This window comes from Tachyglossus aculeatus, chromosome 12 (assembly GCF_015852505.1).
Source record: "Tachyglossus aculeatus isolate mTacAcu1 chromosome 12, mTacAcu1.pri, whole genome shotgun sequence".
In the NCBI taxonomy this organism is placed as follows: Eukaryota; Metazoa; Chordata; class Mammalia; order Monotremata; family Tachyglossidae; genus Tachyglossus; species Tachyglossus aculeatus.
In genome coordinates, this window is record NC_052077.1 from 15,561,441 (window position 1) to 15,585,020 (window position 23,580).

Consider the following 23,580-nt stretch of genomic DNA (forward strand, 5'->3'; position numbering starts at 1 on the left):
GTACTTCCCAAGCGCTTAGTACAGTGCTCTGCACACAGTAAGCGCTCAATAAATACGATTGACGATGATGATGATTAGAACCCAGGTCCTCTGACTCCCATGCCTTTGCTTTTATTCACTAGGCCATGCTGTTTCTCTTCTTCGATGGCCCTCTCAAATTCCCAACAAGGAAGCACATGGGTCAGCTCACGTAATACATTAGGCACTCAGTGTGTAACGTGATGATGTCATGGGCACCACTCAGTAGAAGTATGGGGATTTCCCACAGTCCTAGAGCGATTCTCTGAGGGAGGGATCTCTGAGTCCACCACTTGCTCATTGTGAAGTCTGGAGCATCATCTGAGCTGTGGAACTTGGGCAGGAGCCACGGGAGTGGGAGGTTTGGAACTGACAATAAACATCAGGTCATAAAAGCTTCCAGTTCCACATCGTTCCACACAGGGGACGGGCTGACTGAAAACTGGACCACTAGCCACCCTAATTAATAGCGAGTTGTCTTGCTCCCTGCAGAGCAGGACCGAACAACATTTCATTCCTCAGAAGCAATGAGAAATAGACTTACAGCTCAAAAAATAGATAGTTCTAGATATCTGGTGGTCCTGGGAAAGTCTCCTAGGATTGCCAATTGCTGAGAAGGGATGCATAAAAATATCTTCTTTACGACAGGTCAAAAGCGGAGGAGAGCAAGCATTTGTTGGAGGAGGGGGATGTGGGGGATGGGAGTAAGGGGAAGGGAGCACATGAGAGCAGCTGGCTGGACTGATGCCAGTCTCGGTAAAAATCATTCTCAACAACTGGCATCCTGACATCCAGGCATCTGCTGCCTTAAGTAGCGGTGGGAATGACGACCCCTGGCATTTCTCTTGCCACTGACCTCAGTGTGGTGGTCACCCATATTTATGGACATTCAAATGTTTTTTTATGGACTTTTTGGGCACACTCGGTTTAGGGTATTCATGCAGATGGTCCACAAATTTATGGACAATTGGCACCTGCCTGGGGCCACCAAGCCAGGTGGTGAGGAAGCCACTTCCAGGTTCAGTTCAGGACAAGGAGCAGCTTGGCCTAGTGGATAGAGCACAGGCCTGGGAGCCAGAAAGACCTAGGTTCTAAGCCTGGATCTGCCGCTTGTTTGCTGTGTGACCTTGCACAAGTCACTTAACTTCTCTGTGCCTTAGTTACCTCATCTGAAAAATGGAGGTTAAGACTGTGAGCCCCACGTGGGACATGGACTGTGTCCAACCTGATTACTTTTCTACTCCAGCATTTAGAACTGTGCCTAGCACATAATAAGTGGTTAACAAATACGATAAAAAGGGCAGTAGATCCTCTCTTTAGATCCTCCGCCTTCCTTCTTAATAATAATGATGGTGTTTGTTAAGCACTTACTATGTGCCAAGCACTGTTCTAAGTGCTGGGGTAAATAGAAGCTAACCAGGTTAGACACAGTCCCTCTCCCATATGGAGCTCGCAGTCTTAACCCCCATTTTACAGATGAGGTAACTGAGGCACATTGAAGTTAAGTGACTTGCCCAAGGTCACACAGTAGACAAGTAGCAGAGCCAGGATTAGAACCCAGGTCCTGCTGATTCCCAGGCCCATACTCTATCCACTAGACTAATGCTGCTTCTTGTCACACTTACACCAAGCCCACACCAGCCATGTTATTATCAATCAATCAATGGCATTTTCCTGAGTGCCTCACTATGTGTAGAGCATTGTACTAAACACTTGGCAGAGTACAATGAAACAGAATAAGCAGACACATTCCCTGCTCACAATTAGTTTACAGTCTAGAGGGTGCTTCCTACTCAAGTGGATCTGCCAGTTGTGTCAAGAAAGATTGACACTTTCCCGCTTCTAGCAGGCAAATGTCCAACACATAACGTGCTTTTAACACCAGGCCTGCTGGAGGTAGGCAGAAATTATGATAATTCAGACTCACAAAATACTCTTTCCCCTTCATTATCACGGTATTTTTAGGCTTCAATCATCTGGACAATTGGCATGCATCATCAGAGTTTTTTCCAAAACTTACAAATAAGGGGGACATAAAGGAATAAGGGGAAAAGGTGAGGGGGGCTGGTGAGAAGCTCCAGAGAAGAGGAAGACATGAGATACAGCTAGCATAAACCTCTTTATAATGAAGCTAATTTGGGGACCTTTATTCTAAAGGAGTACTATATAGAAAGGTCCTTCAAGGTGATTAAAACGACCTGGTGAGTGCTGGAGGCAAGGGAGAAGTGGATTACATGAAACTTTTGGTCTGATGAGGTTTGTTATAAAGAGGTTTTATTGTCCTTGGCCACAAAGAACAAGAGTTAGTTGAATTCACTAACACATGAAGTCATCAGAAAGGACTGGGCTAGTCATCTCTAGGCATTAGGCAACACCAGAGTCAAGACTCCAGGCCAGTTTTTCTTACACATATCCTGAAGAGAGAGGTGGGAGGAAGTGGTTCTGTTCTTTGGTACTCAGAGGTCTTTAGAAAAAAGTGAAACATTTCTTTCAGGATGATGAAATCGTATGAAATCGTATTTTACATCCAAATGCCTTCCGGCATCCAGTTTACAAAAAAGGAAAGGAAACACTCAGGGACAGATGGAAATTTACATAGGCTATGACTGAAGGCAGTTTGCTTTTGTTCGAGAAAAGTGCAGTGAGTTTCCAAATAAATTTCACCAGGGCCTTCATTTGGAGCAAAGTAAAGTCTTGGCCTCTATCGACACATTTGTTCTGCGAACGAGAATTTTCATTAATTCCAGAACCTTTGGTGGAATGGACCATTATGAAATCATCTCTAAATAGACAATGTAGTAGTAGCAGAGTCCTACTCTGAGAGTTTGAGAGTCCACTGCTCATTGTGTGTGAATGTTTCTGTTTATTGTTGTAGTGTACTCTCCCAAGCGCTTAGTACAGTGCTCTGCACACAGTAAGTGCTCAATAAATATGACAATGAATGAACAGTGTGGTGTACTAGGTACCTGGGGAGTACAGAATAACAAAGGGTTGCATTCCCTGACCACAAGATGCTTACACTCTAATGGGAGAGATAAACCTAGAACTATTTACAACACTGTCAAAATAAATAAATTGAGTGGACACCTATGAGTCCTAAGGTCAGTGTAACTAAATTTATAAAAGCTAGAGTTGGCTGAAGAGGTGACTTGGCAAAAGGATGCTGGGAAATTACTAACGGGAAGCTTGTTGGAGGAGGTGGGATTTCAGGAGGGATTTTAACACGGAATAATAATAATAATTGTGGTATTTATTAAGCGCTTACTATGTGCCGGGCACTGTACTGAGTACTGAGGTGGATACAAACAAATTGGGTTGGACACCTGGGGCTCACAGGCTCAATCCCCATTTCAGCGATGAGGTAACTGAGGCCCAGAAAAGGGAAGTGACTTGCCCAAGACCACACAACAGACAAGTGGAGGAGCCGGGATTAGAACTCATGACCTTCTGACTCCGAGGCCTGTGCTTTATCCACTACTCTATGTGGAGAGAGCCGCGGTCTGTCTGATGTGGAGAGGGAGGGACTTCTTACCTATGACAAATTCACATCATGGGAAAAAGCTCTGAGGGAGGAAGAGGAACTTTCAAAAATAATACCTCATCCTCTGATCGAAAAATAGCCCATCTTAGACCACACCACAAGCCTAAAATGCAATGTACCTAACCAGAAATTGTCTTGTTCCTGAAATGCTGCATGCCCTGAAATGTAGGCTGGAAGATTTACTGGCATTTATCAGCAAAATCTCCACTATGCACAGGCTCAGCAGCTTTCCATGTAAATTATCCTTATGGACTACAGGCAATTTGTGTCCGAGAAGATTCTGATTGAGACTCAGAAGGGAACAGATACCTGGTACAAGAATTGACTTGTACTTACTTAGACATGACTCAGAATTTATTTTCTTTGGAACATTAAAGGCCTAGCAGATTCTAGAAGCAGCCATGTCCAGTGGATAGAGAGCACAGCCCTAGGAGTCAGAGGATCTGGGTTCTTATTCTGGCTCTGCCAGTTGCCTGCTGTGTGACCTTGGGCAAGTCACTTAACCTCTCTATGCCTCAGCGACCTCATCTGTAAAATGGGGGTTAAATTCTCCTTCCTCAGACTGTGAGCCCCATGTGGGCCAGGGACTGTGTCCAACCTGATAAATCTGAATCTACCCCAGTGCTTAGAACAGTGCTTGATACATAGTAAGCACTTAAAAAATACCATAAAAAATAACGTGTGGCCCAATCTAGACTTGTCTTTCTTTCCTGCTGCATCCAGAAAGAATAAGATCATTTTTAATGATGCCTGCTCACCACCCACCCCGCCCACACATCTACTCTTAGTTTCTCAGAGCTGTAAACACAAATGCAAGCCTTCTAAATTTATCAAGAGGTGTCACTCAGGAAACCACTGTAAAGTACATTAGAGTGCTCTGATTCAGTGCACCATAATATTTCAAGGCCTTAAGAAAGCAAGGCACACTCTTCACTGAGAAATCTTCGTTCTAATGTGAGGGTGAACTATTAGCAACATTGGGAATAAACTTCATTAAGTGAATTTGGGAACAAGCAGAAAACATAAACTGATGAGAACATTAGATTAGCATTTTCTTTCTGAAGAAAATGTAATAGCTCAAGAAGATTAGGAATTTCCATTAGACTTTGAAGGCATCTCTGACCTTATTTCTCAGTGGAAATGGATCATTTATTTTCCTTTTATATTATTAACTGGAGCCTGAACTACCCCTGCAATAATCTTTGGATCAAAACAGCATCTGCCATGATTTAGGAGGTCAATGTGAAGACCCTCAACCCAAACACTGAATTCCTTCAGAAAGTTAGTCTCAATGTTACTTACTCTTTATGAGAGAATCAGAGGCAGACATCTTCAATGCCTAAGGTACGAAGGAACCAAAAGAAAACCATTTACATCAATAAGCATTGTATCATCCTTTATGGAGTCATAATTAAAGATGACAATGACAATGAAAGAATCTTCACCCTCAAAAAGCATTTAATCAGTTATCAATCAATTAATCAGTGGTATTTATTTAGTCTTTACTATGTGCAGAGCACTGTACTAAGCCTTGGGGGAGTACAACAGAGTTAGCAAGCACATTCCCTGCCCTCAATAGACCGTCTCTATTTGTTGCCGATTTATACTTCTCAAGTGCTTAGTACAGTGCTGGGCACACAGTAAGCGCTCAACAAATACGACTGAATGAATGAATATTGTACTCTCCCAACACTTAGTACGCTGCACACTAAGTGCTCAATAAATACGATTGACTGACAACTACTGCATTCATAAATTAAATATGCTGTGTACAAGCAATGTGCCAAGTTTCTGAGGTGCTGCCATTTAATATAGAAAAATGCAAGTTGCCTGTTTGGAAAAGGGAAATCAGCATAGCGAAAAAAGAGCATCTCATGTCCAATGAGAGGAGGAAAAGAGGAGGAAGAAGACACAGAAGATAGGGAAGAGGAGGAGGAAAATACAGAGGAAAGAAGTTTTTTGGGGGGAGCGAGAGAGAGAAGAGAGTGTTACAGTTACTCTTCCCCATATGCTCTGCCCTTCTAAACCTTCTCCACTTCCTAACTTTCCCTGGCAATCTGCAAAACCAGTGATCTTCCTGTTCCAAAAGCTTGCCATTTTGGGTCACCTCCACAATCCTGCTGCCGGGGACAACTCTCCACCCGCTCAGCCTGCCTCGACTGCACTGTGATGACCCTGCTGAGAGAAATTCCCCATGACCATCATGTGTTTGGAACAGGGACTTCTCCAGCCGGCTGAGTACCCTGAGGTGTGAGTCCAAACTGCCACTCCTTACTTGACATACAGCATATGATATCATTTTACAGTCTGCTATATCAATATCACCAAATCACACTGCTCCACATGTGCCACACTGGACATCGCCAAATCATGCTGAGCTCGTTTTTCTTTTCCTCCAGAGACCTCAGACAGAGACATGCCTTTACAGCTTGATAACCTCCTCCTCTAAGGTGGCCTAACTCTTCTGCCCAGGTTCAACACCTGTCCTTCCAGCCCAGGAAAAAAGGAATGTATCTCCGCCAACCCCATAAGGGAAAAAGACAGCCCAATTATGTTTATGCTTGTTCCCAGTCCTCTCCCCCATCGAGTCTTCTTGATCAATATCTTGTCTACCTTCCAGCCAATGAGGTAAAGGATGATGGCACAACCCAACACGAAATTTTACACTCGAGCACAGAAGAAACATCTAGTTTGAAACGTTTAATGAAGGAATGATTCCATTTTCTTTTATTTTAAAATATTTGAAAAACTCAGGGTTTCTAATGCATTTTTATCTTCTAAATTTTGAGTATCACTCATTTGATTGGGAGAAGAGAGGATCTGAAAAAGAAAATCACCGAACCCTATCAGTTCTATCTTCACAACGTCTCTAGAATCCACTGTTTGGTCTCCATTCAAACTGCTACCACACTGACCCAAGCACTTATCACATCCCATCTTGACTACTGGAATCAGCCTCCTAGCTCTCCACCCTGCCTCCTGATTCTCCCCTCTCAAGTCCATAGTCCAGTCTGCTGCCCGGTTCAGTAAAAAAAAAGATACGCCAAACAATAACAACAACAAAAAAAAGAAACAAACAAAAGACATTCAGCTCACATCTCCCCTCTCCTCAAAAACTCCCAATCACTGCCCATCCACCATTTCTGTAACATACTGAAACCCCTTACCATCGGCTTTAAAGCACTCAATTGACTCTTCCCCTCCTAAATCACATCACTGATCTACTACAACCCAATCAACAATCTTCACTTCTCTAACCAACATTCTCACGGTACCCTGATCTCATCTTTCTCGCCTCCGACCCCTAGCCCACATCCACCCTCTGGCTTGGAACTCCCTCCCCCTTCATATCCGACAGACCCCTTCTTCAAACCCCTTCTAAATTCACATCTCCTCCAAGAATCTTCCACCAACTAAGCCCTTACTTCCTTAAGTCCTCCCTTCTGTGTTGCCTGTGTATTTGGGTCTGTTCCCCTCAAGCACTGTGACATTCGCCCCTCCACAGCACACCACAGCACTCCTTTGGGCAGGGATTGTCTATACCAACTCTATTGTATTCTCCTAAGCACTTAGTACAGTGCTCTGTGCACAATAAGTGCTCAATAAATACCATTGATTGATGGATGTCATGGGTGGAAAAAAATACAAGCAATAACAGTGTTTTTATCCAGCTACTGGGATCAGCAAATTAAGAGTCCATAGCATAGGAACCCAGAAAAAATAGCAGGGTTCAAGTGGTTCACAAACAGATGATGCTATTCAAAATTTTGTGTTTATAATCATTTTTGTTTATTGCACTGAATCCTAAATTGTTCAGGCACATGCCTCTAAGGGTATCACTGAGACCTAAGTTTTGCTATGCTAATACTTTAATCCACTTAACTGCAAGAACTGTAATCAATCTTGTTTCCTATGAAGCAAAGCCTTACCAGTCACCGCATTACCTTTAGCTAAGTATCAAGCTTTCATACAAAACTTCTATTCATGAATGGAAATGGCCTCCTATTGAATATTTTACAAAAACTAAAATCCAAAGACGACCAAATTCTGTGTCCAGGAAAATGTCAAAGCAAAGCTTTCACAGCAATTATCCAGTAGGCTGGGAAAGGATGGAAAAGCAAAACAGATGGCTCAGTTGCAAAAGGGAAAAAAAGGACTGGAAAAATGAAGGAAAGAACGGAGACTAAAATCCTGGGAACGTGATAAGCAGCTCGAGCCAATATTATATCTGGTCGACAGAGTCTTTTTGTCAGAAGAAAATAACAAAGCCCCATGTTCCAACAGCCACCAAGTATCAGGCGGGTACATGAGAAACGTGTGCTTGCTGAAGTATGGCCAACTACAGGAAATTATAGCTTTAGGATGCCCTACTTTGATCATATTCTAAAGATAAAATCACTGATATATGCGGTGTTTATAAATCACTTTCTCCAATTGGTTCCCCCAGCCAGCTTGCCTGTTGAGGTTTCTTCTGACTAGTTCCCCTAGGCAGGATTGGATTGGGATTGGGGGGGGGGGGAGAGTATATGTAGAGAAAGTGATGTCAGCTGTACCCCATCAGTTGTTTGTTTTGTTAAATACTTTTAAATGTCCTGGAATCCTTGAAGGAAACAAGTTCACATTTTTGTTTTAAAATGTGCAAGGCCCTGCTGAGAGCTCACCTCCTCCAGGAGGCCTTCCCAGACTGAGCCCCTTCCTTCCTCTCCCCCTCGTCCCCCTCTCCATCCCCCCATCTTACCTCCTTCCCTTCCCCACAGCACCTGTATATATGTATATATGGTTGTACATATTTATTACTCTATTATTTATTTATTTATTTTACTTGTACATTTCTATCCTATTTATTTTATTTTGTTGGTATGTTTGGTTCTGTTCTCTGTCTCCCCCTTTTAGACTGTGAGCCCACTGTTGGGTAGGGACTGTCTCTATGTGTTGCCAATTTGTACTTCCCAAGCGCTTAGTACAGTGCTCTGCACATAGTAAGCGCTCAATAAATACGATTGATTGATTGATTGATTGATGTGCACAGTGGAAGCTTTGCAATCCGTGTGGCAAACGGTGACTTCTCTTGCATGGTTTGCAGTCTAAGTCGGCCTAGTAGATAGAGCACAGGACAGGGAGTCAGAAGGACCTGAGTTCTAATCCCAACTCTGACTCTGTGTGACCTTGGGTAAGTCACTGAAGTTCTCCGAGCCTCAGTTACCTCATCTGTAAAATGGGAATGAAGACTGTGAGCCTCATGAACGACAGGGACTGTGTCTAACCTGATAGCTAGCATCTACCCCAGCACTTAGAATACTGCCTGGCACATAATAAGAGCTTAATAAATACCACTCTCAATAAAAAAGAAGAAAAATCACCCCAGGTGGGGAGCAGGATGCTGGGGATTTGGGGGGCTCACATGGGGGAAGGTCTAAACCCACCTGCCTTTCCCTGCCCCACCCCATCTTCACTAGTACAGGTGAAAAAGTTTAAAGGCCACTGATCTTTAAGGGATTTGCCACATAGCAGGATCACTGCCCATAAAGGCACAGTCACTTGGTGGAACCCTGCATTAAGACCTGTCAATTCAATTTTAGGGCACAATAAGAAAATCATCACACAGAAGCCTAGGAAGAAACTGCAGAAGTAGAATGAGGGTTGGAACTGAACTCAATTTGCTCCTCATGAGTCACTCACTCCATGACTCCAGCAACATGAGTTAATGAAGAATTCTTTTCAAACTACTGGATACTTTCTCAGCAACTGAATGTTGATGCTGTTAAGTTCCCATGACCATTTATTCTATATTAGATTTCTGCGGATGAAGATTAATTCAAAGAGAAAAGTGGACCATCATGCTGTTTCCTCATCATTAACTCTATTGGTAATGAAGTCATAGCCAAAGAATGTGAAGAGAGGAACACAGAGGACCAGGGTTTAGGATTCTTGCCTGAACTTAAATGTAGTAAAGGTGGATTTTCTTTGTGAAGTGGATAATTCTTAAATCAAAGGTATTGTCTTTCCCTCCTATTTGTAGCACCCAAAATCTTGTGATCAAAAATAATAATTGTGGTTTTTGTTGAGAGCTTACTCTGGGTCAAGCACTGTTCTAAGTGCTGGGGAGGATGCATGTAAATTGGGTTGGACACAGTTCCTGTCTCACGTGGGGCTCACAGCATCAATTCCCATTTTAAAGATGAGGTAATTGAGGCACAGAGAAGTGGAGGGACTTGCCCAGGGTCCCACAGCAGACAAGTGATGGAGCTGGGATTAGAATCCATGACCTTCTCTCTTCCAGACCCATATTCTATCCCTACACCATGCTGCTATTCTCTTGCCCTTGAATCTAAGGAAAAAATTCCTTCAGAAGTGTCCTGGAACTCAGACATGGGGCAAAATGGGATTTGGTTAGGTTTTATGGCAACCCAACAGGCTCTCCTTGTCACTATCAGCATTATACAACATGCCGTGTCCCAATAAAGTTCAAAAATCATGTTTCACATTGCCTTTAAACGCCAGGTTCGAGATTCAAGCTGACTGTTAAAAATTGGGACAGTGTTCTGAACCTCTACAATACATAAATTAAACCACCTCATCCATTTTTATTCACTCTCCAGAAGACAGCTTTTTACCTCCTGCTGCACGTTGCTGCTCCACTTGTAGCCGAGAAGAGGCAGAGCATGGGCAGGAATGAAAATCTGGCTGTTAAATCTGTCTCTGTTCCAGTAGTCAACTCAGTCAGACACGCAGCCTGTGACTCATTGAATAAACTTTTCGTGGGAAATACATGCATAAAAGTAATCAGACCAATGAAAAAGAAGGTGCTGGCACCCAGTTAAAACCAACACTGGAATTGGCAGCCAACAGAACCGTGGCTCTGTGAAGGAAAAAAAAATCAAGGACTAGAGCAGCATTTATGGATAGCCTGCAAACCCTCTGCCTTTGAAGCTCCCTGCTTCATGGATAAATGGGAAACTTTTCTCAAACTTTTCTAGCGTTCATCGCATCAGAGAAGTTTTGTCCTCCATCCCTTCTTCTTCCCAGCCCACAAAACATTTACTGGACTTCAGCTGGGTAAAGACAAGACCAAAGGAGCTTAAAGAGGAAAGGGGCAGGGGAACAGGGTCAGCAAAGAGGGACTATGTAGGGTTGGGGTTATCCTTTGTGATCCCACTCTGACACCATCATACCAAGATCATTCTCTACTTCCTTCCCAAGTGCTTAGTACAGTGCTCTGCACACAGTAAGCGCTCAGTACAATTGAATGAATGAATGACTTCTCTCACCATCTGCCAAGCCCCAACAGTTCAATGTCATCACCAAAGGCAGATGGTTTCCTTTAGATGGTAAGCCCGTTGTGGGCACAGAATATGTCTACCAACCCTGTTATATTGTTATACTATACTCTCCCAAGCACTTAGTAGAGTGCTCTGCACACAATGAGTGCTTAATAAATACAACTGATTGATTTACTGAATGTGTCCAGGCAAAGTGGCACAGAACAGGCTCCTATGGAGTTATGTAGATTTGACTACCCGTGGCCCCGCTCCATAAGGACGCTAATCTTGTTGGGGGCTAAATGATCAAATGCAGATATGGTGGGCAGGGAACATGTCTACCTACTCTGTTTTTCTGTACTCTCCCCAGCGCTTTGCATGCAGTAAGAGTTCAATAAATATGACCGATTGATTGTCTTGCCCCGGAGAACATACATTTCAGGGACAGAATGCAGGAGGCCAAAATTCGAAGTGATTCACAAATTATTAGTGTTGCCGATAAGTTGTGACATGATTAGAAAGGATTTAGAAAGGATATAGAAATAGCATAGGAAGCAATGAGGCCCAGAAAGTGAAGCTCATTAGTCTTTACTTAATTCTTATCTAAACTGGGAAACCTATCCAAATTCCACTACTGAGAACCATAAGGTGAATTGCTTAAAATGCACTTGGATCTGTGACCTTTGGGCATTTGATAGTCACCTCTCCCTCAACCCCACAGCATTTATGTACATACCTTTAAATGATATATTACAAATTTATTTACATTAATAGCAGTCTCCCTCTCTAAACTATATGACAGCTATGGGCAGGGACCATGTCTGCTAAGTCTGTTGTACAGTGCTTTGCACACAGTGAGTGCTAAATAAATACCACTGATTGACTGACTCTCTCATTAATCTGCCTTCAGCACAGAGCATCATACTGAGCCCTTGGGAGAGTACAATACAGTTAGTAGTCCTGAACCATTCATTCATTCATTCAATCGTATTTATTGAGCGCTTACTGCGTGCAGTGCATTGCACTAAGCACTTAGGAGAGTTCAGTATAACAATAAACAGACACATTTCCTGCCCACAATGAGTTTATAGTCCAGAGGGGGAGTTTATAGTCTAGATCCCTGCCCTCAATGATTTTATAATCTAGTGGGACTAAGAAACCAAATAACCTACTTAACTTCAAAGCAGGCAACTTTTGCTAAATCATATAGACAAATAAATTCTCTTTTCACTGACTGGTGAAAACACCAGCAACCCCTACTGGCTTCTTATCACAAACTCAGATTTAGATAGGACCCAGTGAATGCAGGGATGCCAGGGATTTAAGCTGCAGTAGTGTGCAGCTTCAATACATTTTAGAACTTTGTGAAGTCTTGCTCGTGACCTGACTCTTGATGACCTCTGTGGCAGTGCCCTAAAGCCCCAAAGGTTCCTTTAACCTTGTTGGACTTGGATTCTGCATGGTACCCACTAGAAAGTGCACGGGTCTAGGATTCAAAGAACCTGGGTTCTAATCCCATCTCTGCTACTTGCCTGCTAAGTGACCTTGGGCAGAGCACTGAACTTCTCTCTGCTTCAGTTACCTCATGAGTAGGATGGGGATAAAATACTTGTTCTCCTTCCATCTTAAACTGTGAGTCCCTTGTGGGACACAGACTGCCACCAACCTGATTACTTGTATCTACCCCAGTGTCTCGTGTAGCTTGGCACAAAGTGAGTGCTAACAAATTCCCTATCATTATAATTATTTTTCCTAATGTGTCTTTCGCCAAACCTTACCCTACCTTATTTTTAGATTTTAAACACATGAAAGGCCAGGGATTTTGTCTCTCACCTGAGTATTTTTCCCCAAAGCTTGGTACAGAACTCTAGTATTATTACTATTAGCAATGTTCCTCCCTCTCAGGGTCGCACCTGGAGAGTTTCCAGGACTCTACCAGTCTCGACTATGGGAGGGAGAGTCAAGCAGAGGCATATCCATTCCATTCCTAGCTTGGGCAGTGGCTAGTGAGTGGAAGGCAATCTGCTATAAGACAAAACTCACCTGTGCAGGGCAGCAGCAGCATGGGAGAGAGTAGAGGTCAGAGACTCAAGTTTACTGCGCGGAAGGAGGCAATGATAAACCACTCCCATATTTTTTACCAAGAAAACTCTATGGATCCATTACCAGAATGATTGCAGATGGAGGTGGGGCGTTCTGGGAGAGCTGTGCCCATGGCATCGCTATGGGTCGGAGATGACTTTACGGTATAAGACAAGACAAGCAATGTTCCCCCTATCTGGGAAGTAGCCCAAAAATTGTCCTATTCTATTTTCCATGGGTACTTGGGGAAGACTATCTCTGGGTGGCATAAATACCCTGATGGAATTTCACCATCAGCATCATTTTCTTTGACTGTGAAGGACATTATATAGGCCTATGGTCATTACATTGAAAGGTCCTTGCTTAAATCCTTAAAAATAATGAACACTTCTCATCGTTTTTATGCTGAGCAATTGATCAGCCCCAACAAGGCTCTTATTTATTTATTTATTTTACTTGTACATATCTATTCTATTTAATTTATTTTGTTAGTATGTTTGGTTTTGGTCTCTGTCTCCCCCTTTTAGACTGTGCGCCCACTGTTGGGTAGGGACTGTCTCTATATGTTGCCAACTTCCCAAGCGCTCAGTACAGTGCTCTGCACACAGTAAGCACTAAATAAATACAATTGATTGATTCAGCATAGAGGTTGGCAATGACTGCTCTAGGCTCCATCAAACAGTGGCTAATGGCTCGGTGCTCACTTAATAGTTTTATGGGCTTTGGTTTTTGCTATGAGACATTTCAGCTTCATTCTAGGCACTCAGAAGGTGTACAACCGATGTATTCTGATGGATCTCTAGTCTGTTTCTAGATAGCTATTGCCTAACCTCCTTTACATCACAGATATTTTCTAAAGTTAAACTGAACGTAGTCTCTATCTTATCTGCAGTGACTGTTCAGTGAAACTGAGTGTGGGCTGACCTATTCTTACATCCTAGACCCCCCCCCCCTCCCCTGCTTCCCATCTAACATCTAGAAAGTCATTTTTAAGATAATGCATTTTATGCTGATAGGGCATCACTTTTAGGTTATCTAGAAAATTCAGCTTATGGCACAGCTGTTCAGCATCTTCTTTCCCACTATGCCTAATATTTGACTATTGTCTCCACCTGCCTTAAGCATCTCTTTAAAGAAAAACAAAACTTCTTACTTCATTTCAGATAGGAACACTAGGCTGCCTCTTGCTTTAGATCTCCTTCCTACTTAGACTGTGAGCCTCATGTGGGACCTGATAATTTTGTATCTAAGCGAGCACTCAGTATGGTGTTTGCCACATAGTAGGTGCTTAAATACCACTATTAGTATTATTATGTCCTCCTTCCCCCTCAGAGAGTGAGCTCCATGAGGACAGGTACTGTGTCTGATCTAGTCAGTCAGTCAATCATATTTATTAAGTGCTTACTGTGTGCAAAGCACTGTACTAAGCACTTGGGAGACTACAACATAACAGTAAACACATTCCCCGCCCACCAGGAGCTTACAGTCTAGAGGGGAAGACAGATATTAATACAAATAAATGAATTACAGCTACATAAATAAATGCTATTATGTGCTAATATGTGCTAAAATGCTAATATGTACATACATGCCAGAGAAGCAGCGTGGCTCAGTGGAAAGAGTATGGGCTGGAGAGCCAGAGGTCGTGGGTTCTAATCCCGGCTCCGCCACTTGTCAGCTGTGTGATCTTGGGCAAGTCACTTCACTTCTCTGGGCCTCAGTTCCCTCATCTGTAAAATGGGGATTAAGACTGTGAGTCCCACGTGGGACAACCTGATCACCTTGTATCACCCCCAATGCTTAGAACAGTGCTTTGCGCATAGTAAGCACTTAACAAATGCCATCATTATTATTATTATTACCTAATTATCCTGTGTCTAACTCCACTGCTTAGTTCAGTGCTTGACGCATACTAACATACCCCCAGTGCTTTGAACACATGTAAGTGATTAATAATCACTACTATTATTGCTATTATAGGTGTAGCTTAACATTTTCAGAGCATTACGTATTTTCCAGAACGGTTATACTCATTTTAAATTCCCTTCCTGCTTCAGCACAGTCGAATGGAGAACTAACTCAGCATGTTTCGTGCCATTTGATAGAAGACAGAGCTGAATCGCAGGCCAGGTATTCCCAGTCCAGTGAAGCAGAGATCAGGGGAATTATTTAGATAATTCAGGCAGAAATCTTGCTGTTGCTTGAATTCCCTACATAATGGAACGTCCCAGGCAGAAGTGGGTTTCTCTGCCTCAATTCTTTAGACACTGCTTCATTTCTGAAGAGAACTTTAAGGTAGAGCAATTCAGGCACAAAAGGTAAATTTAATTATGGGGCCTAAAAAAGTGACTAACTTTTGAAATTCAATTGCTGCAATACACCATCTGGCACATGCACCCTTCCTCATCCCAGGAAGTATTCATATCTGATTCAAATTCCCTTTTTTCATAGTAAACTCAAGGGTTTCCTTATTCTTTGGCAATTCTTTGATCCAAGCAAAGCAGTATGAACACAAAAGGGCTCAATAAACTCCGGTGCTGCGGCACTGGGAGGAAGGAGGGAAGAACTAAGAAGACCAATCCAACAGCCAATCCCTGGTGTTTACTGAGCACTTACTGTGTACAGAACACTGAACTAAGTGCTTGGAAAAGTACAATGCAACAGAGTTGGCAGACCCAATCACTGTCCACAATGAGCTGACAGTCTAGGCGTAGACACAAACACTGATATAAATAATTTATAATATGTAATTTATAGGTATGTACATAAGAGAGCTACTGAGAGCTCACCTCCTCCAAGAGGCCTTCCCAGACTGGGCCTCCTTTTCCCTCTCCTCCTCCCCACCCCCCCCGCCCTACCTCCTTCCCCTCTCCACAGCACTTGTATATATATATATATATATATATATATATATATATATATATTTGTACAGATCACTCTATTTAACTTGTACATATTTACTAATCTATTTATTTCATTAATGATGTGCATATAGCTTTAATTCTATTTGTTCCAACGATTTTGACACCCGTCTACATGTTTTGTTTTGCTGTCATCTCCCCCTTCTAGACTGTGAGCCTGTTGTTGGGTAAGGATTGTCTCCTTATGTGGCCGACCTGTACTTCCCAAGCATTTAGTACAGTGCTCTGCACACAGTAAGCGCTCAATAAATACAACTGAATGCATGAATGAATAAGTGCTGTGGGGCCGAGGGGGTGGCAAATACCAAATACCAAACGTTCAACAGATCCAAGTGCACAGCCGATGCAGAAGGGAGGGGGAGCTAGGGAAAAGAGGGATCAATTGGGGAAGGCCTCTGGGAGGAGATCATCATCAATCGTATTTATTGAGTGCTTACTGTGTGCAGAGCACTGTACTAAGCGCTTACTAAGCAGATGTGACCTTAATAAGGCTTTGAAGTGAGGAGAGTGGTGGTCTGGCATAAATGGAGGGGGGAGGGAGTTCCAGGCCAGAGGGAGGACATGGGAAAGGACTCGGCGATGAGATGGACAAGATGTAGATGAGGAGACAGGGACGTTTTCATCAGTGGTGGAAGGGCATTTGACTTAACAACTGGGTGACATGGGGGTACTAGGCATCTCGCTATCCACCTTTCCCATCTCTGCCCATAACCCCAGCATCCTCCCTGTCCCAGAAGCCAGCGACCTTTAAAATGGGGAATCGCTTTATTGGCACTTGCAAGGCTGGGAAAAGAATCCCGCTCGCTCGGTTTTGCGGAAAAGTCTGTAGGGGGACCGGATCGGGAAGCACCGTGGCTTAGCGGCAAGAGCCCGAGCTTGGGAGTCAGAGGTCGTGGGTTCTAATCCCGCCTCCTCCACTTGTCAGCTGTGTGACTTTGGGCAAGTCACCACTTCTGGGCCTCAGTTCCCTCATCTGGAAAATGGGGATGAAGACCGTGAGCCCCACATGGGACAACCTGATGACCTTGTGTCTCCCCCGATGCTTAGAACAGTGCTTGGCACATAGTACGTGCTTAACAAATACCACCATTATTACTATTACCTCCGTGGGCGAGTAGCCTCTCTTGGAAGCAGTGTGGCTCAGGGGAAAGAGTAAGGGTTTTGGAGTCAGAGGTCATGGGTTCAAATCCCGGTTCCACCAACTGTCGGCTCTGTGACTTTGGGCAAGTCACTTCTCTGCTTTAATTCTATTTGTTCTGATGATTTTGACACCTGTCTCCACGTTTTGTTTTGTTGTCTGTCTCCCCCTTCTAGACTGTGAGCCTGTTGTTGGGTGGGGACCGTCTTTATATATTGCCGACTTGTACTTCCCAAGCGCTTAGGACAGTGCTCTGCACACAGTAAGAGCTCAATAAATATGACAATGAATGAATGAACTCCTCACTGCCCTTCAGCTCTCTCATTCAATCCGCTGCTGCATATTCCGGATTCTTCCTCTGCAAGATGTCCTCCCCACCCAAACAGTCAACCTCTTGGTCTATGCTCGCTGCCCAATCCATCAATCAATGGCATTTACTGAGCGCTTACTATGTGCAGAGCACTGTACTAAGCGCTTGGGAGAGTACACTGCAACAGAATTAGCAGACACATTCCCTGCTCATAACGAATTTACTCATGATCAGATTATTGTGCTGTTCTTTCCTTGTTTCCCAAACTGGGTAAAATGTGCAAAAATGTCAGTAAAACCTTCTAATACAAACATTGGCTTTGAGGGACACTGAGGCGTACTATTATATGCTGGTTTAATAGCCTACTTTAACTCCCCACATCGACAGAGCTCACCTCCTACTGAGAGCTCACCTCCTCCAGGAGGCCTTCCCAGACTGAGCCCCCTTTTTCCTCTCTCCCTCCCCACCCCCCGCTTTACCTCCTTCCCCTCCCCGCAGCACTTGTATATACGTTTGTACAGATTTTTACTCTATTTATTCTAGTTGTACATATTTGCTATTCTATTTTGTCAATGACGTGCATCTAGCATTACTTTTATTTATTCTGATGACACCTGACCACATGTTTTGTTTTGTCGTCTGTCTCCCCCTTCTAGACTGTGAGCCCGTTGTTGGGTAGGGACCGTCTCTATATGTTGCCAACTTGTACTTCCCAAGCGCTTAGTACAGTGCTCTGCACACAGTAAGCGCTCAATAAATACTACTGAATGAACAGTACTTATTAAACGTTTTCTGTGTGCCAATCCATTAAGTCCTTATGAATCAGAAAGGGCTTGACGGTATTTGATGACGATGATGTGCCAAACACTGGATTAGAGGGTTTACAAGATGATCAGATTGGACAGAGTACCCTGACCCACAATCACTGGTATTTATTGAGTGTTTATTTTGTGAAAAGCACTGTACTAAGTACCATACCTTTGGCATACACGATCCTTGCCCTTCATACACTTACAGTCTTAACACGAGAGACAGACATTAAAATAAGTTATAGGTGAGGGAAGCCAATGAGTATAAAGCTATGTACATAAGGGCTGTGGGGATGAGGGGAAGTAACTAAGTACTGAAAGGGTAGACCTAAATGCATGGGAGATGCAGAAGGGAGGGAATGGTGTGCAGTCTGGGAAGGCTTCTGGGAGGCGATATGATTTCAGTAGGGCTCTGAACACGGGGAGCTTGTTGGTGTGTCAGATAATAATAATAATAATAATGTTGGTATTTGTTAAGCACTTATTATGTGCAAAGCACTGTTCTAAGTGCTGGGGGGGATACAAAGTGATCAGGTTGTCCCATGTGGGGTTCACAGTCTTAATCCCCATTTTACAGATGAGGTAACTGAGGCTCAGAGATATTAAGTGACTTGCCCAAGGTCACACAGCAGACATGTGGTGGAGTCGGGATTCGAACCCATGACCTCTGACTCCAAAGCCCGTGCTCTTTCCACTGAGCCACGCTGCAGCGGAGGGAGTTCAGGCAAGAGAGAGGAACGAGCAAGGGGCTAACACAGGTGAATAATAATAATAATAATAATGGCATTTATTAAGCGCTTACTATGTGCAAAGCACTGTTCTAAGCACTGGGGAGGTTACAAGGTGATCAAGTTGTCCCACGGGGGGCTCACAGTCTTAATCCCCATTTTACAGATGAGGTAGTGAGAGCAAAGGACAGTCACTAGGTTGTCATCACAAGAGTGAAGTGTGCCGGCTGGGTAGTAATAGGGGAGAAGCAAGGATAAGTAATGGGGAGAGAGCTGATTCAGTGCCTTGAATCCAGTGGTGAAGATGTCGGAAAATGGGAATGTGTTTTAAAAAGAAACAATAATAATGATAAAAATGACAGTATTTGTTAAGCGCTTACTACGTACCAAGCACTGTTCTAAGCGCTGAAATCACTTGGGATTCTTATTCTGGGGTTTTATGTTGCGCAAAGGAAGGTGGAGGAAGTGCTTTGTTTTAGACAATGAAAACTGACACCTAATCAAGATTTTACAAAGTTATTATAGAGCTCTCAAGGGAAACACTTTTTGTGAAGAGTTGGCTTTAGCTCTAACTACACTATTTTATGGAAAGAAGAGTAGGAGTTGGAGGGAGGAATGGCTATTTGGATCTTTTAAAAAAAACTACCTCAGAAAAGCTCCGACAAGCCACCACATTTTATTTCTGTGCAGTTAGAATTCAATTCGAATATTTTGTATTACATTGCAAATTGTTCTTCCTTGTGACTGAAAAGTTGGTACCTATTATTAAATTAGGCCTATTTTAGCTTGCAGAACCCCGTGTCCTATGGGTTATTACTGAGATGGCACTGCATGCCCTAGAGAAGACATTCTTTCTTGCTTCTCTCTTCTCCCTTGTTGTCCCCAGAGTTGGGCTCACCCCTAATCCTGGGCTTTATTATTATTAATAATAACAATAATATGGTATTTGTTAAGCGCTTACTATGTGTAAGAAACTGTACGAAGTGCTGGGGTGAATACACACAAATCGAGTTGGACATAGTCCCTGTCTCACATGGGGCTCACAGTCTTTATCCCCATTTTACAGGTGAGGTAAGTGAGGCCCAGAGAAGTGAAGTGATTTGTCCAAGGTCACACATCCCCCTTCCCGCTCCTTTGGAACTGTTCCCTCTCCTCCTGGGGCTAGGAGCCATGAAATACTCTGTAATCTGTAGAGTGAGGGACAGGGAGTAACTCCCACTCTCCCTTCTCCTTTCATTTTCCTCCCTCCTCCCCACAGGATTATTCTGGGTTGCTCCTTGTCCTACTGGGGTGCAGGTCCTGAAACCAGACGTGAAGACAATAATAATAATGGTATTTGTTAAGCTCTTACCAAGTAAGAATGTGTCAAAAACTCTTCTAAGTGATGGGGCAGATTCAGTACAATCACACCCAGCACTGTCCTAATCCCACAAAGGGCTCAGAGTCTAAGGGGGAGAGATGTTGGGGATTTTATTCCCATTTTACTGATGAGGAAACTGAGGCATAGAGCTAACTGACTTGTCCTAGGGCACACGATAGGCAAGTTGTGAACCTGGGATTAGACATCAGGTTTCTTGACTCCAGTCCTTTGATCTTTCCACTAGGCCATGCTGAAAGAGAACTCCCCCACACCGCACACACAGGACACACACCAAAATACACACACTAGCAGACTCCAAATGATCAAATGTTCACATACCCATGACTCCTCTTTAGACTGTAAACTCATCGTGGGCAGGGTATGTGTCTATTAAATTGTACTCTCCCAAGCACTTAGTACAGTGCTCTGCATACGGTAAGTGCTCAATAAATACTACTGATTGATACTCAGGGCTTCAAAGAAATCAGCCAGGGCCATGAGAAAAATCAGACCCAGGCTTAAACAGAAATTGAGAAGGCTCTGCCTTTCATTTATATTAGATTTTTCATGGGTTTTCTGAAGAATTTGTGTAGTTGGTCAGCAGCAATTTATTGAGCATCCATTATGTGCCACTTCCTAGACTAGCTACAGTGGGGTCAATTGCAAAGGAAGGAGAAGACCCTGCCCTCTATAAACTCATGGATGGAGATGGGAGATAAGTCAAACACAAGCATCCAACCACTCATGGCACCAGCTATAACGATTTTCACGAACAACTGCTGAGTGCTCTATACAGGGAGGTTGGGAGAGAGACAGGAGGGAAAAAGGATGGGGAGAATCATATCAGGTTTCAAGTGACTTTAGAGAGACATTATCCTTTTATCTGTGATTGTGACTCCAGAATTCAATTACTTTTTCAAGCACAGCCTGGGACGGCTTTTGTCTTTTAATCCCAGAGGTAATTTTAACGGATGGGAAAATTAAACATAAAAATATGAAGTACACGAAGCTCTTGAAAAAAAACACGGTAATTTTAGCATGCCATGAGAAGTGCCTATGACAAGTGGTGCAAAGAAAACTGATCGGAGGGCCAGAATTTCAAAACATTACTTCCTCTTCAGTGATTTCTCATCTCAGTGCTGTCTGCCTTATGCATCCTAAGCAGGTGATTATATTAGACCCCAATTTCTCTTCCTTCCAATGTGGCCAGTGAAGGGATCAGTTTGCCCGTCTCCAAAGCTGCCACCGAAATACGCGCATCATTTCCAGATGCGACATGCCAAGGGTGATTGAGGAGACATCCTTCCAACCACGGCCACCTTCACCTCGGCTGATTTACCTTGCTCTATCCACATCTCTGCTTGCCCATTTCAGGACTGAAACCAAAAGGGAAAATGAGAAGTGCAGAGGATGCTTTTCCATGGCACTGGGATCATTCCTGCCTTTTGAAAAGTAAGCATATCGTAGGCATTCAATAAATATTGCCAAATCAATCAACTATATTTATTGAGCACTCACTCTGTGCAGAGCACTGCACTAAGCGCTTGGCAGAGAACAACACAACAGAGTTGGTAGATACATCCCCCGCCCACAACGAGCTTACAGTCTAGAAGGGGAGTCAGACATTTATATAAATAAATTACGGATTTGTACATAAGTGCTGCGGGACTGAGGGAGAGGTGAATAAAGGGTATAAGTCCAAGAGGAAGGGCAATGCAGAAGGGAGTGAGAGAAGAGGAAATGAGGGCTTAGTCGGGGAAGGTCTCTTGGAGGAAATGTGCTTTTAGCATGGCTTTGAAGACGAGGACAGTGATTGTCCGCTGGCTATGAAGAGGCCCTACTGAGAGCTCACCTCCTCCAGGAGGCCTTCCCAGACTGAGCCCCTTCTTTCCTCTCCCCCTTATCCCCCCTCCATCCCCCCCATCTTACCTCCTCCCTTCCCCACAGCACCTGTATATACGTATATATGTTTGTACATATTTATTACTCTATTTATTTATTTATTTTACTTGTACATATCTATTCTATTTATTTTGTTAGTATGTTTGGTTTTGTTCTCTGTCTCCCCCTTTTAGACTGGGAGCCCACTATTGGGTAGGGACTGTCTCTATATGTTGCCAACTTGTACTTCCCAAGCGCTTAGTACAGTGCTCTGCACACAGTAAGCACTCAATAAATACAATTGATGATGATGAAGAGGGACATGGGTGAGGGGTCGGCAGTGAGCTCAATGAGGTCGAGGTGTGTCTGAGCATGTTGGCATAAGAGAAGCCAACTGTGTGGGCAGGGTTGTAGTAGGGATTTGGGGAGGTAAGGTAGGAGGGGGCAAAGTGATTGAGTGCCTGAAATAATAAAGGGTTTTTGTTTGATGAGGAAGTGGATGGGCAACTACTGAAGGCTCTTGAGGAGTGGGGAAACACAGACTGAATGATTCTGTAGAAAAACAATCTGGGCAGCAGAGTGAATTATGTATTGAAGTGGGGAAAGACAGGAGGTAGGAAAATCAGCAAGGAGGCTGATGCGGTAATCAAGGTGGGTTAGGATAAGTGTTTGGATCAGTGTGTTAGCAGTTTGGATGGAGAGGAGAGGAAAGGGAGGATTTTAGGGCTATTGTGATGGTAGAACCGACAGGGCATCGTGAGAGATTTAAAATGTGGGTTGAATGAGAGGGATGACTTGAAGATAACGCCAAAGTTAAAGGCTTGTGAGACAGAGAGGATGGTGGTGCTGCTACTGTGATGGAAAAGTCCGGGGGAGAACAGGATCTAGGTGGGATATGAGGAGTTCTGTTTTGGAAATGTTAAGTTTGAAATGTGTGCAAGACTTCCCTGAAGAGATGTCCTGAAGGCAGGAAGAAATACAAATGAATGAGTTAATGGGTGACTTTCCCTTTCCCATACTGATACTAGCAGTGACAACAACTGATCAATCGACTGTATTTATTGGGCACTTGCAGAGCACTATACTAAGTGCTTGGGAGAGTACAATACAACAGACACATTTCTGCACACAAGTTGCTCCTGAACTCATCTAGAGGTAGGGCAATAGAGCCCTTTGATGAAGAGCCATTAAAGTTATCCCCTGTTCCCTATAATCATGCTTAAAACTGAGATTTTTCCTGCAAAATTCAGAAGGAAATAATAGTGGAACCTTTCTAGACAGGAGATCTTCTCACAAACTATTGATAGGGTAAACACCACATATTCAAATAGGGAGATTTAATGTGTAAATACAAAAACAATTCAAGGGAAAGTGTATTTATTTTGACAGGATAACTAGTTCTCGATCATAATCCTTCCCATTAAAGTGACATTTTACATATATAAACCAGTAATATTTGGTTTCCCTACGGCTCTGTCGTTCTGGCTGCACTTGTATGCAGCACTTGGGAGAATGTAATAGAAGTGAGAAATG

General features: G+C 43.4%; 1 protein-coding gene and 1 non-coding gene across 2 annotated transcripts in view; one reads left to right on the forward strand and one right to left on the reverse strand.

The window, feature by feature from the left end:
• RNF150 (ring finger protein 150) overlaps positions 1 to 23,580 on the reverse strand; it is a 169,540-nt gene that overhangs the window by 94,850 nt on the left and 51,110 nt on the right. The gene's annotated exons all lie outside the window — the stretch shown is intronic.
• Positions 12,714 to 12,851, forward strand: LOC119936001. The gene has a single exon (XR_005453596.1). It is a non-coding gene; the product is annotated as a small nucleolar RNA SNORA7 (small nucleolar RNA).